We start from the raw sequence: 17,672 nt of genomic DNA on the forward strand, positions 1-17,672 counted from the left end.
TATACCTGAAATACTCTTTAACAATGGATGGGTTTTTCTATCATTTTAATAAAACTTAGCCTTTAAAACAGAGACTGACAGGAGAAATTGTACATAGTTCCCCAAATATGCTAGATTATGTCATTAAAAAAAAAAAGTAGAGACTTTATTGCTGGTAGTTAAATCGGTTCAAGTATCTAGAAAGTTAACTGAGGTCAAACTATTCATGTGACCTGTTCTTGAATTTGAGACCACCTGATCAACTGTCACTTCTATAAAGTGACACTTCTCCTGTTGAGAAAAAAGAAGGGAAGGGAAAATATACTTCAACCCAGGAACCCCTGAGGGCAGGCGACCCCCGCTTTAGTTGTCCTGGGTCCAGAATGCTTTAAATGAGCAGCTGGAAAGCGTAAAGGTCCAGCCATGTTAGTTATGCCTATTCCCTTTGAAACCAAGGGTGGACACAAGTGACAGGAAGATGTAAGTGCTGCTGACACTGCACTTGACCCCTTCCACAGTATGGGACTGCAGAAGTCTGGTGAACTTACCTAACTTAACTCTTTCTGGGCATTTCCGCACAGCGAAGCCCTTGACCCTCCAGAGAGCACCGAGACTCAAGTTCCCCTGCAGAAAGGGAAACGGCCCTAGCAGACCTTGCAGCCTTGCCCAGACTAGACGTCCACGCAAGAAGCCTTGCCTGGGGCAAGAGCACAGAGCAAGGTTACAGAGTTATTCGGTGCAAGCATTTGGGGGATTCGCACAGACTTGCTATCTGCTTTTATAAATGGGAAGGGCTTAGAAAGAAAAGGAAACAGGATAGCCCTGACTGTTCTCCTGTCGAGAAACTAGACTTATGAGCTTAACCTCATTACTGTCTCGGTACCCTGGTCCGGAGCACACCTTCGCTGTTCTATGTCAGTTTTGTCTCTTGTGCCAGCACGTCCGCCGAGGTTTGTCAGGAGGAGCCCCGTGGCAGGGTCGAGGTCGACTCCTCTCACTTGGAGGAAACCACACCACTTTGTATCAAATACACGAAAACGATTCCAACCCCAACATTGAATAGGATAGAGGTACAATGACATGTGAGTTGCAGTTGACTAGTGGCAGGATATTATCTTTCGTAGGTATTTAATTTTACGTTGATGGATTTTGACTCTGTGATTTTCTTTCCATAATTCAGAGCCAATAATAGTTTCACAGACCTCTAATATTCCTGGAGGTCCCTAACATTCCTGCACTTTAGTAAGCCACATGTCTACTGTACCTTATGGGCAAACCAGCCCCATTCCCTGGCACCAAAAAACACACAGAAGAGAAGGGAAGGAGATTATGGAAATGCAACAAAACATCTGGAAACAAAACGTCCTGCTCTGGACTAAAACCAACACTCAAACTCTCCTCTTATTTCTCTCTTAAAGGCCCCTATATCCTTCTTCTGCATAGACAGTCAATAAAAGAAAGAAAAAAAAAATAGACTAGACACTCCTTTTGCGCCAGCTGAATGCCTGGGAAAGCATCTATTTAGATATTTCTCCCAGTCAAGGAGGAGAGTTCACACTGTAAGACCCTTTTGGTTGGCTTCAGGTGCAAGGCCTTGCTAGATTTCAGCCCTTATAACCAACAACATTTCAAACAGTTCTCAAAAGCCACAACATGCAGGGGTAAGCTCATAACTTACAAATCTGAACTCAGACAAAAGGGAGGGGAGTAAACACTGCGTGTATTTCTTTTATATACTCACTGGGCTGGGTATTCTGACAGCTATTTCTATTGTGTATGTTTTATATACAGTTAACAAAGTTTAGTAAATATTTTACTTATTATTTTACAGTAAAATTCTTTCTTCAATATATATTTAATATATTTTATATTCTGTCATTTTATACTTTAAGTGACTAATAAAAGGAACTCTTCATCAGAACTGCACTACCCCATTCATGTTTCCTGGCTCTTCTGTGGCCCACTGGCCACCACTCAGACTGTTTTGAGAAGCGGGGGAGTCTATTCATTTTGTCAGGTCACGGACAGATAGACAAAAACAAAAACAGAGTCTTCACCTCAGTCCTGCACAAAAATCATCACTGGACGTAATTAACCAGCAATGTCCACCGCTGTGGACATTTAAAGACAATCCTTCCAATTGTCTTTTCTTCCCCAGAAAGCCCTGTTCACTCAAGTGTGTTCAGGTACTCAGTTACAGTCAACACAGGCTAATTCACTTATCCTCAACAAGTGGGCTATTGATTTTTGCCCGTTTTCAGAACAGCCCGGGGCGACAATAGCGTCCCCTATTAAAAAAAAAAAATCCTGCGATTCCGGGGGAAATGCCCTTTCACTCCTCATAATCAGGTTTGCTTCACATTTGTCTGGACCTATTCCTATATTCAACTTGGAGCCACTAATTTCCACAATCCTTTTTTTTTCACCTTGCTACATCAGAATCTGGTGTGTTTCTCGCCTTTTGAAGCTGGGAGGTCAACAGGATTCGCCTTCATTCAGTAGGGGTTTATATGAACAAAAATTCCCCGACATAGCAGGAACAAGGCATCAAGCACTTCTATTTTCTTTCTGTCCCTCCTTTTTTGGTAATCAACTTGTGAAAAACAAGTAGCCTCACATTCGAGTTTCCCCAAAGGCAAAAAGAGTAAATCCAAGTTAACCGTCTAATTTGTACTTCTGCATGTATGGGAAATACCATCCTTTACCTAGAGGTAAAGCTAAAAAAGAATTGATAAAAAACATGACACAAAATTTTAAATGTACTGAACTCTTTAAAGGAAAGTACTGAATATTAAAAAAAAATTATAGAGTCAATTTTTGTTGAAAAGAATGATTTGTTTTATGTTAACTACATTACATGTTAATGATATTCCTGTGGTAAACTTTGACTTCCTTTAAGAAACCATGATGACTGCTTGTGGACTATTATGGGGACAGCCATAAATTCTAGGTGTAAAATGAACGAAGCCCTTAATTGGGGGAAGGGGGGCGGTAAATACCCCTCTTAACAGACTTTGTTTCCTAACAGGGATATCTTTGGACAAGAGGCATTCGCATAGCTTCTGTACAAAGAAATAAAGCTGCCCATCCAATTCAGATGCTGAGTCTATTAGAAATGTGCTCGTTTCAGCTTCTTTGCTCACTCAGAAGCATCTGAACTTGCATGTTAGTTAGGGAGCGAAATATGAGGCGCTGGGGGGAAAAAAAACATGCACACACACAACCACTCCAGTAGAAGGAGGGTTGAATTTAACCAGTGAGAGCCTTGTTTCATCAAGACTTCTTCCTGCTGCTTTGATGAAGAGCAAAGATAGCTGGGCACTTGCAATGCTCAGGAACGCTGCAAAGCACAGAGCTATGCTTCCAAGTGCAAAGCCGCCAGACTGGGGATTCCGGCTAGTGCTGAGTCTCTAAATAATGAAATTAAACATGTTTGGTTGTTAATGAGGTTGCTCTGGAAAGGACCGCGCGCTGGTGATTTTGAAACTCCAGGCACATTTTCGAGTCTCCAGTGAACACAATGGTAAAAGAACACTGGCTACCCTTTTGACAAGGTCCAGGGGAATGAAAAGAAAAGTGGGGAGGGCGGCCGTCTGGAGTGGCCTTGCCTCCCCTTGGCTGAGAATGAAGAAGCGAGGGCTCCCCTGACAAGAGTCCTGCCTTTGTGCTGTGCACCTGGAGACTTTTTTTTTTTTTTTAGGGCTAAAAAGTCAAATCTCCAAGTATTGATTACTTACAGCATGCCTGAGCGTGACACGCCTTGAGGTATCCGGAGGAGACAGGAGACTGGAGAGACAAGGCTAACGTTTAAAACATAATCGGGGAACAGTGAAGTGTGGGGTATCACCAGGTGGCAAGCTTAGGGGACAGGGACACCCGAGACATCCCTAGACTGTCAGGGTTAAGGTCTAGTGAAATTTGAAAGGAAGAAAATAAAACGGGCAGGCTGCCATGGACTCGTCAACCTTTTATTTCGCCAAATTAGGGACTTTAACAAGAAAGCAAAATCAGAGAACATAAAAAAAAAGAAATTAATAAAGAAAAAAAGGCAGGCAACAGGAACTATCATTTTCTGTCATCTTTATTGAAAGAAAAGACATTTTAGTTCTAAAAGAGATGACAGTTTTTTTAAAAAATGGATACAATGTGCTTGACGACAAACTCACTACTTTGTCTCTCTTTTCCCCATTTTTAAACAGGCTGGTGAAAATGTTGTCACAGATGGGCCTGACAGATGACAATTTTCTTCCGCTCATCCTGGTACTGGGTCTCAGCACCATCCTGGCACTCACAAGCTCCCTGAATATTTGCTGAATAGAAGAGGGGCTGTATTTACAAGTGAACATCTGCCGAGGAGAGTAATCCTGCGGGCCCGGGCGTCGGGGGTAGGAGGAGGGTATGACCGAGTGTGAAGGAGTCGGTCTGGTAGAGAAAATAAGGAAGGGCATCCCCAGGAGTTATAATGTGTAAAAAAAAATATTTCAAGTCCACGCAAAGGTCGAAGCATCTGAACGTTGCTTAGTGTCTCCCAAAGGCAGGTTCTAATTAACCCACTGAGACTGGACAGCAGTTACTTGGCATCCTTATCCCAACCCCACTGGGTCCAACCAGACAAGCAACAAAGCAGTGTTAGAGAAAAGGAATGACTCATGACACTCGTTAAAGAACAGTAAGGCAGGCTTTATCCAGGGGGACTGTAGTGACTGGCATAGGGACCACTGCGATGGGGGTGTGTAGCAGGACAGAGATGGGGGCTCAGCTTCACAGCCAAGGGGCAGGGTGGGGAGAGTCAGGGTGTGTGTGGGGGGGGATGGGCAGGAGGGTAGGGTAATTCTTGCTAAGTGACCTAAACGGATCCTCTCTGAAGGCAGACCAGGGTGATCAGGTATTACCTAGGGGACGGTGGGCGGTGAGGAAAGTGAACCAATACGGAAGGTAGGGGACTCTTGCTGGAGCGACTTGACAGGACTCTTGCTAAAATCGAGCCGTGCAAAGAAAGGATGCAGAGGTCTCAAAGTCGAGGCCTGCCTGAGAAGCGGATTCAGAGGAGGATGACTAAAGGCTGGTCAAGGGAAGATTCTCTGTCCCTGGGCTCTTTCAACTTCATCTCAGGGCATAAACTTTTTTTTCCTTTTTTTTTTTTTTAACGCTGGTAACCTGAGCAGTGGCCTTAGACACCCTGTTGGTGTGACGCAAACGGTAACAGCATGTCTCTCGGTGCTGCAGAGAGGCTGAGAGAGGATGACGGACATCACACACAGCATGGAGCCTGGCCCTGGAGGGGGACCTGCTATACAGCAATTAGAAAAAGAAAAAAGAAAACATCTGACTGCATTTACCACACCACCTCAACCCCATTCACCATCTCCGAAAATGTGCTGGAGACTGGGGAGGCGAACGGTGTTCAACCTTAACTTCAAGAACACAGAAAGGTTCTAATCGGGGAGGTGAGAAGAGACGTGAAAATGAATCAGCGTCGGCAAGTCGAAAGTATTACAGACCGGACAGCAGAGATGCAAGTCCCTGACCCAGTAGTGTGACCGAAGCCTCAATCTTCTCACCTGTAAAATGGAGATAATGATAGTATCGACTCCCAGGTGGCCTGAATGAGGAGTCTACAGGATAAGCCATGGAAACCACTTTCTGTACTGCCCAGTGTAAAATTATCATTAAAGAAATATGATGATGATTATCACTCTGACTATCACGGCAATGATCAGAACAGAACAGCTGCTTGGAAAACTTGGCCGGAAGGACAGAGCTGCTTTAGGACTCATTTCATCTTTTGAGTGCAAAGAGGCAACGTTGTCCGCACGCTGCCTCTCACTGTCAAGCCAATAGGATCTATCCAGAAGAGAACATGAGGATAAAATGTGAATGGAAATGCGCTAGGAGAACAAGTAACTCCCACAGTCCTCCACGCTCTGACAAAAGAGGGATTCTGTCAGTGTGATTAGTTCAAAGCAGTGTATTAAGCCCAATGGAATTGTTTTAAAATAAGACTCTAATTTCAGGAACCTAAGGAAGGCTGCATTTTAATAAGAGACTTCATTGTACCCCAAATACAAAACTATTGTTTGCCTGACTCTGTAATTTATTGTTGGACAGACACTGCGCTATTACTATAGCAAAATGAAACACGCGATGATTCTGCTAATAAAACAAATGGATCATACGGCAAAGCACAGCTCGGCAGTTTAAATAGAGCAGAATACCCCTGAGTTGAGATCTACGTAGTCTAATATTCCCGGTTGGAATTTCACCTTTCTCTACTCTTCCGCGGAGAAAATCACTGAAATGCTCTGCTTACAATACCATTGCTGTGTCCCTAACTAAATCTTTGTTCCTTCCAAAGAAAAGACTGCTGCTGATTATGAATATTCTGCTCTACAATTTCCATCAATTAATATACTACCGTGTTCTTATTATGGTATTAATAGCATCTTGACTTATATTAGAGAGTACATATTTTACAGCATGGGTAAAGCTATTTCTTTCCCCTTAAAAAGTGCTTATAGAAAAACAACTTACAATTTGGAAAATGGAGGTGCGGGGTGTGGATAATTGCTTGGAAATAATATATTCTACTCTCCTTCCTGCTTTCTCTCCTCTCTGCAGGGGAATTCCTATTCCCTAGTCAAGGGGGGCAGGACAGCTCCCCCGAACCACCTTTGTCCTGCGACCTTCCATCTGGGAAGAGACATCCTGAGCTGAGCTGGTGTTTCTCCTCGGGTCTGCAGAGTCTGCAATTCGCCTTTCACAAAAAACAGAGGCAGAGGGAAGCCCAGCCCCCTTCCAGGTGAAAAAAAAAAAAAAAAAAAAAAGAGGCAGGTGGTAGTGAAGAAGAAAGGGATGGTGGAGATGAAGGGAGAGAGCTGAGCCTGGAGACAGGCCGACCTGGACCTGCCTCTCCATCCTTGCAGGGAACCACCTCACCTGGATGTCACTTACATCCCCTGGGCCCTGGACACCTTGCCTGTAAAATTACGCACTCATGTCCGCTCCCCAGATACTGGCTGGGAACCAAATGAGGTTGTGTGTGTGGGCAATGCTCCTCAAGGTGGCGGATGGGTGATAGAGGCTCTGGAAAAAAGGGAGGTGTCCTGCCCTCTTGCCAGCTACGTCCAAAGCCACAGATGCCCCTGCAGGACTGAGACGGGCGTGGGGTCAGCATGCAGGCTGCCCCCAGCCACCTCGGGCAGGGGCTCCCAGGCCCGAGTCACCCCCTTGGGGACTGTTCAGTCTGTTCTAGACCTCTGGCTCTGAGAACTGATACTTTCAAGGTGGCTGTTTAGAGGAGTCGACATCTAGAACACCCTCAGTGGCCTGTGCTCAGAGCTCCCGCTTTTACTGCCCCCACTGTCCTGTTATAATTTCTGGGTGGTTTCAACCACCCCCAGGATTGACTGATGCATCCCGAAGATGCTAGTCTCAGTCCCACCACTGTGTGGGCACCAAGGAGCGGCTTCACCTCTCCGGACTGTCGCCCCATAAAACGAGGAGGTGGGTTCCGAGTGGAAGTCACAAATGACCTCCTGCACACCCCACCCCTTCCATAGAGGCTGGGTCCATGGAGGATTAAAAAAAAAAGGTGGGGCTTCCCTGGTGGCGCAGTGGTTGAGAGTCCGCCTGCCGATGCAAGGGACACGGGTTCGTGCCCTGGTCCGGGAAGATCCCACATGCCGCGGAGCGGCTGGGCCCGTGAGCCATGGCCGCTGAGCCTGCGTGTCTGGAGCCTGTGCTCTGCAACGGGAGAGGCCACAGCAGTGAGAGGCCCGCATACAGCAAAAAAAAAAAAAAAAAAAAAAAGGTGAACTGGTTGCCAATATCTAAAAGTAGAGATACTTCCTGCAAAAGTTCTGAGTCCCCCTTTCTCTTTAAAAACACCCTCAGCAACAAAAAGCTGGAGCTTGGGAGCCGTTACCCTCACCTCTGAGTGTCCACTTGGTCCACTTCTCCTTTTATGTTAACTTACAGGGGATCCCACAGCACCTCTGGGTCCTAAAGTTGCCAGAGTCCAGGCACTGTCACTTAGAGAGCTGCCCGTCCTTTTCCAAGACAGAACCATTGCCAGGACACGTCTGCAAGGCGCCTCATAAAGACTCCCTTCAGCATCTCCCAGGTCCTTCTGTGAAATGTTAATCCTCCCCCTCGTCCCGCTGCCTAAAGCTAAGTTATCCGGGAGAAGCTCCTTTGCCGGCCCAGGCCTTTGGGTACTGCTCTGAGACTCAGGAGCACATGATGATTGACAGGGCCGGGTTTTGCTGTATTTCTCGTAAAACTGTGTCAGGAACGATTAAATGGCGAGGGCTGGAAAAGAGACGGATGGACCCCTCCTGAGGCCGTGTCTACACATGACCAGAGCCGTCCACGGGGCTGGCTGAGTGAAAAATACCAGTCGGAGGGGCCGCGTGATTGAACTGACAGGCCGATTCCCCAGCCAGGGAAGGCAGCCTTGGGCAGTGGCTGGGGGCAGGGCAGCTGGCCCTTTGGTTTTTTTCCCCATTTAAAGCACTTTGCAGAGTCTCGAGCCCAGGGTAGAGATTCAGTTCAATGTCTGTGGATTGACTGATGAACTTAAAGCTCCTGAGAGATCCCGTAGGCTCACAGATAAAGCTAGACAAGCTGAGAATTTCCCTGTCTTCCTCAAAAGGAAAATGTTCAAGAAGCAGCCCCTTAACTGGAGATGATTTACATTTCTGTCTTGATCTTAGAATTGAAGGAGCGGGTGAGAGGCTCCATCGGCAACCACTGGAGTCTGGCCCAGAACAGCTGCAGGGTCCAGATTCTTGCCTGACACCTTCAAGACATGGACCAGCTGTGGTGGTCCCAAAGTGTGACTTGGTTGTTTAGGCCATGGGGGTCAAATAAGTTTTGGCCTTACTGCCGATCCTGCTAAGCAGGTCAATGAAACGCCCCGTGCCTCAGTTTCCCTGTTGAGAAATGGGGATTCACGTGAGCTACTGAGGTCAAGGGCTTAGCACAGCATCAGTCTCAGAAGAGATGCTCACCAGAAGGTACCTATTACTACGGAGGGGACTGTGATGATGCCAGATGTCATCTCACCATGCGTGCGAGGTAAGACTCCAGGGGCTGCTCTAACTCGGATGAAAGGACCCCCAACGCCCTTTCGGGGTGCTCGAGTCAACTGGGTATTCATGCCTTTTGCATTTTAGTGGAGCGATGCCTCACTTCATCCAGCACTGCAATTCTGAAAGGAGACTTCCTTTCAGAATGTTTGCCTGCTGATTACCAGAGAACACCCCAACCCAATGCTGTCTGCCTGCGAGGAAGCCTGGTTAAGGGATCCATGGGTCCCCTAAGTCTCTCCCCCACGTGAGGTCTCTCACCCTAAAGAGAGGTCTCTGGCTATTTGCTAAATTGTATCAGAGCAAAATGAACCAAAGTGTATAGGGAAGGGGGGCGGGCGCAGAAGTTGTGGACCAGGATGTGAAGTTAATAACACCTTATAGATTCAATTGGCATTCCCCTCTCGATTTTAACGCAATCTACATGAGCTTTCCAAAACAGGCAGTCATTTGAAATCCTCCCACGTGATAAACAGTCTTAAACATGTTAAAACACCATCCCTTTCATAGACCACACCACACAATGTGGTTTTAACTGGTTCTAGAATATTCTGATAGTGAAATATTTTCTGTTTCTGGGCCAGAACTGGTCATTTCTTCTTGAGAATATGATGTTTGAAAATCAGTTCCTCCTATTATAGATCTCTCCCTCAGCTTGTAGAAAATCCATGATTCCCTAAACATTGGTCTTTGAAAGCACATTGACTAAAATCTTCATGCTTAATTCATGAAGCGCAGTCTGGAGATTAGTGGAGCTGGACATAGACCAGGAATACTTTATCATATTCTAATAAGCAGAGGCTGAAAATTGCATTTCTAAAGCTACAGTATTAAAGGGCACACCGCAAAACATGACCCAAACATAACTCAGTAGTTTTACAGTGTCTGAAAAGGCTTTGATATGATAAAGTATGCTGACGAGGGGAATAAACACAACTACAAATTTCTGAATTTAAAAAGGAGAAAACCGGGGGTTGGGTGGGGGGGGGTGCTTGGCAAACATTCAGTATATTCGTGGAAAAATATATATTATAAACTCATATATTGTGATTCCTATTAGACCAGTATTGACTACTGAGTCACGCTATAGCACCACAATTTAGGTGTGTGGAAAGCGTAAAAGCATGAGAGAGGAAAGAAAATAAATAAAGCAAGCCTAATGAGGTTAATTTGAAGATTTCCAGAAAAACTTAAGTGCTGGCTTTTCAACCTTTCTTAAAACAGGTCACCAGCATTGTTTCCAAAAGCAGAAGGCAACAAACATGGGGGGCAAATGCTTGATGGTACAGCAGGGACATGGCTCAGAAAATGGTGCAGGATAAAAGCCCTCCCCCATGCAGGCAAAAATTATCTGCAAGATGATGGCGATGTGTAAAAGCAACCGTAGAATCCAAATACCTAAATCAGTAGGGCGTCTACACCCTGTGCAGTGCCTGGCACAGAGTAGGTGCTAACAAGGATCTGTTGGATCGATTGATTGATTAATGTGTGAGAAAGCAAGCAAGCAATGGAATCAGGTCCTGTGCATGCCACGAGGGCTATGGAGACTGTTGGACCTACTCTACTGAGCACTTGCCAAGCTGTTTTCCCTTTACAAAGGCAGCCACTGATTAAAATAAACGAAGCATTAGGCCAGGAACAGTTTTCACAAAGTCAGTAGCTTGCAGCCAGCAAGCACTGGGCCCACTGGTGGACTCCACTGTTTTTGTGCAGGAGAAGGTGGAGGTGAGTAGCAGCCATCAGATCAGAGGGGAACGCGGTGCTGGGGGCCCAGAGGCTTTGTCTTTAAACTGTAGCGCGTGGGTATTACTTAGACTGCATGTTTACTGGGGAAGGTGTCAGGGGATGCTTTGGAGATTTGGCCCATGGGGGGATGTGTGTGATCCCCACCTCTCAAAGCCGGCTCTCATCACTGCTGAGATCAGAGCAGAAAGATCAGAGCGGCCAAAACCTGCTGATTTCTATGATTTTTCTTTTTATGGGTTTGCACTCACCACGATGGCTTCACTCACTTAAGGAAGCGGAGTTCACCCTGTTACTTTCAATCAGGCCCCGTTCACCCCCATCCCAATCTCCCTGCTGGCCTCTCGTGACACAGCCCATGCTTCCGCCACCACCCCCGACAGGCCTGGACATCAGCAGACGTCAGCAGAGGAGGAGTCCTCTTCAGCTGGCTGGTCCCACTGTCACCCTGATGACACCTTCGCTACTGCACACCTACCCCCCACTCATGAAGGGCTAACATCTTGACAGGTGACCCACTGCCTCTCCAGGCCTAGCACTGAGCCTGCCAACGTAGGATCTCAAAACCTATTCCTTGCGTGAAACAAAACAAATGAACACACGAAGGCGGTGACTCCACAACATCCACTCATCAAGGGGGACTGCGGACTTCATCCTTTGTTTTGCACTCCACGTTCACGTAAAAAAATAAAGTCTATGGTGTCTAGTATGTATATATACCAGTATGACTACAGAAAATTTGACTACTATAAAAAATGAGCAGAAAGAACAAAGTATGAAAAGCTACCCATGCCATTTAGTATTCTTCTCACTTTGAGTGTAAATCTCACCCCTCTGAACACTGAGGGTCTTTTTTCCATCCTACTGGATTCAGATTTCTGACTGCAGTACCTGACACACCACCCCAAAGCTGTTCTGAGCACGGTCCACCCGCCAGAGCATCCTCACCGGCTGACCAAGAGGCAGGGGGTCCCGCTGGTTCTCTGGTGAGCACACCGTTTACCTCGGAGGTCAGTGTGGCCAGGCGGTAGAGCCTGGGGACCCCACTCTTGAGAGACGTGGCCTTAAATATAGCCACTCCAAGTCACGAATGGACATGTTGGTTGCAAAGATGTGGCGCGGGCTCGATCGATGCATGGTCCCAACCAGAATTACATGTCACGTGCTGGAGGGGGACAGGAGTCATGCAGCTGCCAGCCTGGGGCCACGAGAAGACTCTCAGAGGTGAGCCAGGAGGAATGGGTTTCGGTTCCAGCTTCAAGGGAAGGGAAGAGATACATTTCCAGGTGCTGATGTCCTTGTAGCCCCTCTCATCCTGCTGCTGCCAGACCTTCCACCGGGAGAACGTTATCTGACTCCGCGTCGATTTCGGCAGCAGCTGTTGGCAGTGACGCACGTGTCCACCCACCCTCAGTGGCTGCTTCTGCAAGGTTTGCAATGTCTTTTCCTGCAACTGCCGCCGCTGCAGCAGTCCCATCTGTGCGGCCGCCGCCAGCTGGACGCCCCCGGGCCTCCGGGACAGAGGTTACTCCCCTAAACAACGCTGGATCCCTGGGCCAGCTCCCTTTTTCCGGGGGCCTTCATCGGTAAGGATGGGGTCATGGTGAAAGGGTACCACTGCTTGCCTGAGAGACAGGCCCTGCTTGCTCCCTTAATTATAATTCCTTACCTGCAATATGCATCAGTCGGTATTTTAATAAACAATGAGGGATTTGAAACAGAGAAACTATGAAACTGCTTTAATTTACATCCCAAGGGACTGAGGCTGTAGAATTCTCTGAATGCCAAATAAATAAAAACTGAAGCAAGCGTCAAGTCAGGGGTAGTGTTTGGGTTGTAAAACGGGATAAAGGAGTCAGGCATGGCCCACGGTAACTTATTAGTCCCTGTGCTCCCCCTGGGCTGCCCAGGGTTCCTTTAAATATAGAAAACAGAACTGCACCAGAAATACCAGCCCCTTCTGGAAGCCAGGTGGGAATGCCATGGTTGATATGACCAGAAATGATGAGTCATGGCCAGCTGAGGACTGAGACTTTGCATATGGGTCTGGCACTAGGGCGTGGTGGGCAGGGCGAGCTGTGTCCCAGCTGACATAAACAAGCCCAAAGGCAGCAAGACGGCTTTGAGGTCCATCCTCCGCCTGCTCTGTCAAAGAGTCAGGTAACATGGAGAGAGGTCGGACCTTGTTCCAGCAAATACAAAAGTGTGAGCTGATCTGAGGATCTGCTGCTACAGAGTGTGGCTGAAAATAAGAGTCTAGGGAAATCTCGGGGACTGACTTTGCATTGCTGCATGGGGTGATGTGAATTGATGTACACACAGATGACTATGGCTTCGCTTCGTATGTGGGGTTAAAAAGGCCCCGAGGATTCCGGGAGATGAAGCTGAGGACAGGTTAAAGGATAGGCATTAATAAGGCAGGGGCAAGAGCAGTTGAGAAGTGGCTTTATAACGTTCTTGCAGAGGGACTTTGTAAGCATTATCGCCTCTCCTCCTCAAATGGATCTTCCCAATCTGGGAGAAGAAGAAACTGATACACAGGTGTTCCTGAGGACACAAGCTGGAGATGGTGACGGTGGGACTCAGATGCTAAACTAAGGTCACCTGCCTCCCCCTCCAGTTGCTAAAGGAAGAAACCCAAAGACCATTTTTGTTTGTTTGCAGCGTGGAAATGTACGCACCAATGGATGCAAGCGCACAGGACACCATCAGCTTTCCCTCTCGCCAGCCCTGTCTTTGTCTCATCTCGCCTTGTCTCTGATTCTCTTTCTCTGTGTGTGTACCTGTCTTCCTACACCGGCCCACCTCTCTTTTTTCAACAGACTGCCTTCCTCTGTGCTACGTGGGGAGACGCTACCAAGCAGCAGGGCCACTGGCTTAGCTGTGTAGGGTGAAGGCATGCAGAAGCCTTCCTCACCAGCTAGAGCACAGAAGTCCCTGGAAGGACTCAGAGCGTCCTGGTTTTCTGCATGCTCAGCCCTCACCCCAGCACTTCGGCCAGGAGACAGGCACTGGGATTGGTCAGACCTGGGTCAGGTGCCCATCCCCATGGCTGGGGGGGTTGTGGGGGTCATTTTGAGACCAACAGCCCTATCTTCACCACGAAGAGTCAGACAGGTGCACCCCAAGCAAGATAGGGTGCTGTGAGCAGTACAAGGGTGATGGGGAAAGATGCTGGACATCTTTAATTACAACAGTAAACAGTCAGGATAAAACCCTGTGATCCTCAAAAGAATCGGGATACAGCGCAGGGGAGAAAGGCTGGCCGAGAGGCAGTGAACGGTAGGATGCGGCAGTGTTGCCAGGTGTCTCAGGCCACTGGGGCTCCTGTAACAGAACGCCATAGGCCAGGTGGCTTATCAACAAGAGACAGCGATTTCTCACACTTCTCGGGGTTGGGAAGTCCAAGATCAAGGCACTGGCAGATCCGGCGTCTAGTGAGGGCCTGCTTCCTGGTTCACAGACGGCTGTCTCCTCATTGTGTCGGCATGTGATGGAAAGGGCTGGAGGGCTCTCTGGGTCTCTTCTCTATGGGCACTAATGCCATTCATCAGCCTTGGCCCCCATGACCTAACCACCTTCCAAAGGCCTCACCTCCTAATACCATCCCATTTGGGGAATTGGTTTCAGCATATGAATTTTAGGGGAGACAAACATTCAGTTCATAGCAGAAACCACCGGTATGTCCCAACTATTCTTTTTCCCTTCTTCCTTGACTACAGAACTTCCATATTTATTTATTTCCATATTTATTTACCTAGGCACCTTGGAGCCAGGACTGAAGGCTGCATTTCCCAGCCCACCCTGCCATTAAGCCGCTAAATTGTGGCTACTGGGAAGGGAGCACAAGTCCTGGGAGGGACTTTCTGAAAGGCTCCTTGAAAGGGAGGAGGGTGGCTTCTACTCCACGTTTCTCCTTCACGCTGCCCGGTCGTTCTGGACGGGGGGGTTACCTTGAAGATGGAAGCAGTGCTGCCGAGCAGAGAGGTGCAGGCGGGGTCGCTGACGACTTTGCTGGGGGGCCAGGCCACCTGCAGGCGGCTCACTTCCGCTCCTCTTTGACGTGAAAGAATTTTACCACCCTTGTTGGGTCCTTGTTAGCAGCAGCCAAATGCAATCCCTGATTTATCCACCTGGGTGCCCATCCAGGCCCGCCGTGACCCTCCGGGCCCAGTTTCCCAACCTGAGCTGCCAGTACCAGCAGAGCTACCCTGGCTTCTTCTTCTCTCTCTTCGTCCTCTTGCTTCAGCCACCAGACACTCTGAGAATCCAGGGGTGTGAGAAACAACGCCCTGTCTTAACGATGTAAATGCTTCCACTCGTCACATCTGTAATCCGCGTGCGTATCTACATTCCCATAGCGATCGTTTAACTCAGGAACGCTCAAGCAACTGTATTTAGCTCAATATCATTAAGTGCTTGGATGTTTATTTGAGATCCTGCTACCCATCCCCAGGTACCAGCTCTGGGCAGAATATACCTATCTTCTATTTGGGTAAATTAGAATCTGACCTCTGAACAATGACACAGTAAAAACAAAACAAAACGGAACAAAGATAACACATCTATTGTGCAAGAAGCTTCCTGACTACCAGACTTTTTTTTTTTTTAATACCACGGTGTTCTTTATTTTCTCATATGTACATCATATATTGTAATACGAAATGGATATTGACTGCAGCTGAGGTGGATATCCACATGTATTGACCTCAGAGGTAAATATTGACAGAGACAAAGGTAAAATCGATGCTTACCTTGAGGGATAATAAATCTGGATATCTAGTGAAATAAGTCAATAGGTGCATTGTTACAAACACCCGTGGTTATAGTCACCTGAGCAAATCTGTACAACGAGCGGTCAGTGGTTGTTTTCTAGAAAACTAGAGGCAGTGGTAGCAGTTCACAGAGGCTGCACTGACTGGCCGTTTGCTTATTTACTCCTGTCTGTTTTGCTGCCAGCTAGCATCGGAGAAGGTAAATAACACCCACCCCCGCCACCCTGTCAAAGGAAGTAGCTCAGCCTCTATGTTCAGGAGGCAGTTACTGACTTAGGTGTTTGCATTGGTTACTGGAAGAAAAAACTGATGTGGGCATCCCCATTTTACAGCCTGGTAAACTGAGGCTCAGAGAACTTGAGAAACTCATCTGACAGAGATGATAAAGGGTGAAGCTCTAAATTCAAAACTAATTGATGTTAAACTTGTTATCTTTCTAACTCATCACTGTCTGCTGATAACTGTAATAAAACTGGGACTCGGGTGACAGAAAGGTCAGAGAAAGGTGAATGCAGAGATCGGAGGGAGTGAGGAAGGGTCTATTGGCGACAGAAAGCGACCGTGACAACTTCTTTGCAAAAGTGGACAGGAAATTTCCGTGACTCCCACTTCCCGTCACTGCTGTCGATCATTTAGCATCCTTACAGCTGAGTCTTGGTGAGTCGTGACTATGGGCCGGGTACTGTGGTAAGCATCTTACAGATCTTATCTTGATTAACTCTCATAACCCTATGAGGTCATAGAGTAGATAACTTGGCCATCTATCCAATACTCATTCTCCATTTCTCCCTTGATGGCTGAGCCCTGTTTTGGTCACTCACCCCCGCCTCCACCACATGGACTAAAACTGGGCTATGAATCTTCGGGGGCCTAAGCTTCCAGTCATGGTGGGTCCAGATGCTTCCCTAGAGACTGTTTATACACAGGCATTTGATACAATTCTGGCCAATGAGATGTGAGCATAAGTCTGTTGAGGGGCTTTGGGGAAAGGTCTCCTTGTTCCTGAGAGAGACAAAAGAGAAGGTGTCTTTTCTTCCAGCATTATGCTCACCGGTTCCGGTGTCGGGAACTGCTGTAGCCATCCTGAAAAGGGGAGGGAGACGCCACCTGAGGAAGAGACTGATGGACACCTCAGGGAAGTGGAGCCAGACCAGGACGTGTCACCTCTGTGACCACCTACTGCTGGCCTCCAGATTAGGTGGGATGACACACTTCCATACCACCGAAGCCACTGCAAGTTGAGTTTCCTGTCGTATGCAACCCCGAGCACCTCAGCTGATACACGTAGGGGCCATATTATCCCCCTTTTACGCAGGAGAGATCTGGGCTTAGGGATGCTAAGTGTTACATGAGGCTACTAGTATGGTCTAACTCCACAATCTGAGTTCTTCACTGCTCCTCTGTAAGCTTCCAAGGCGTGCTTCCCATTTGAGGATAACACCATAATCTAGTGGAAATCAGGCCGTGCAAATGAAATCAACCAGGACTGGCACTGATCCCCTCTATGTGACCTTGCAACTCCTTTCTGTAAGCATTGTATAAGAGACACCCTCCCAATACCTACTCCCTTCAGAAGCCCTGGGTTTCAAAACTGTTTCACTGAATAATAAGACATTTCTCCCTGCCTTAACCTATAAACTGCCAGAGAACTTGGTTATGTTTCCTCAACACCCAGCGATGCAGTTTATCAAAAGGCTTCCGCTCAAGAAACATTCCGTGTGCTTTCGATTCTCCTTGTCCAACCTACTCTTTCGTCCTCACTGGAACAATCCTTTTCATTCTCCAATGTGCAGCAAAAGCGACAGAATTAAAGGGCGTTTCCTCCACTCTCCTTGACCGTGACCGCCATCTTGGATCTGTCTTCCACACCAATAAACTACCATGATGAACCTCCTATAAGAGTATTCAACACACTGGATTCCTTCAGTAATCCTCCACTGAGTTCCTACTAGCTTCTTCCTGTATGTGTTTCTCTCCTTAAAGACAGGAATTTATTTCATTTATTTATGTAATCCTAGGACCCATCACAGTACCTGACACACGGGAGCAAGCATAGAATTTGCTGATAATTATAGATCTCAGGTAG

At 47.3% G+C, this 17,672-nt stretch overlaps 1 protein-coding gene across 1 annotated transcript in view; it reads right to left on the reverse strand.

Annotated features, from left to right (window-relative positions):
• The window catches only part of WWOX (WW domain containing oxidoreductase), a 984,723-nt gene that overhangs the window by 540,179 nt on the left and 426,872 nt on the right, over positions 1-17,672 (reverse strand). The gene's annotated exons all lie outside the window — the stretch shown is intronic.

Source organism: Mesoplodon mirus (assembly GCF_964341445.2).
Source record: "Mesoplodon mirus genome assembly, chromosome: 19".
Taxonomy (NCBI): Eukaryota; Metazoa; Chordata; class Mammalia; order Artiodactyla; family Ziphiidae; genus Mesoplodon; species Mesoplodon mirus.